The following is a 450-nucleotide window of genomic DNA, read 5'->3' as shown; positions in this document are numbered from 1 at the left end:
GGGGCCCCCTCAGCACTGGGGGGGCCCACATAAACCCTCTTCTTGTTGCTGATCTGCAGCTGCTGAATAACAGCACAGAAGCAGCAGCAAAAACTGTAGCACGCAGCAGCAGCAGCAGCAGCAGCAGCAGCAACAACAGCAGCAGCACAGCGATGGAGGGATTGAGGGTACTTGTACCCCTTCGCCGATCCTAACACGCAGCAAACAGGGGGCCCCCCGATGGCCCCCATACGGGGGGCCCCCGAAAGGGTACTCTGGGGGCCCCCACGGGGGCCTCCCTGGGGGCCCCCCAGGGGGCCCCCAAGGTGGTTTAGGGGGGCCCCCTTCAGCAGGGTTGTTTTTTATACTGGTGCCGATAGAGAGAAAATAAAGAAGATGTGGGGCCCCCTACATAGACAAACAATATTACAATTAATGTATTTTATGTTTCTTTGTTTTTTTTTTTTTTTC

Source organism: Eimeria mitis, genomic scaffold (genome assembly GCF_000499745.2).
Source record: "Eimeria mitis Houghton genomic scaffold, Emh_scaff2279, whole genome shotgun sequence".
In the NCBI taxonomy this organism is placed as follows: domain Eukaryota; phylum Apicomplexa; class Conoidasida; order Eucoccidiorida; family Eimeriidae; genus Eimeria; species Eimeria mitis.
Note: the sequence above shows the minus strand (reverse complement) of the source record.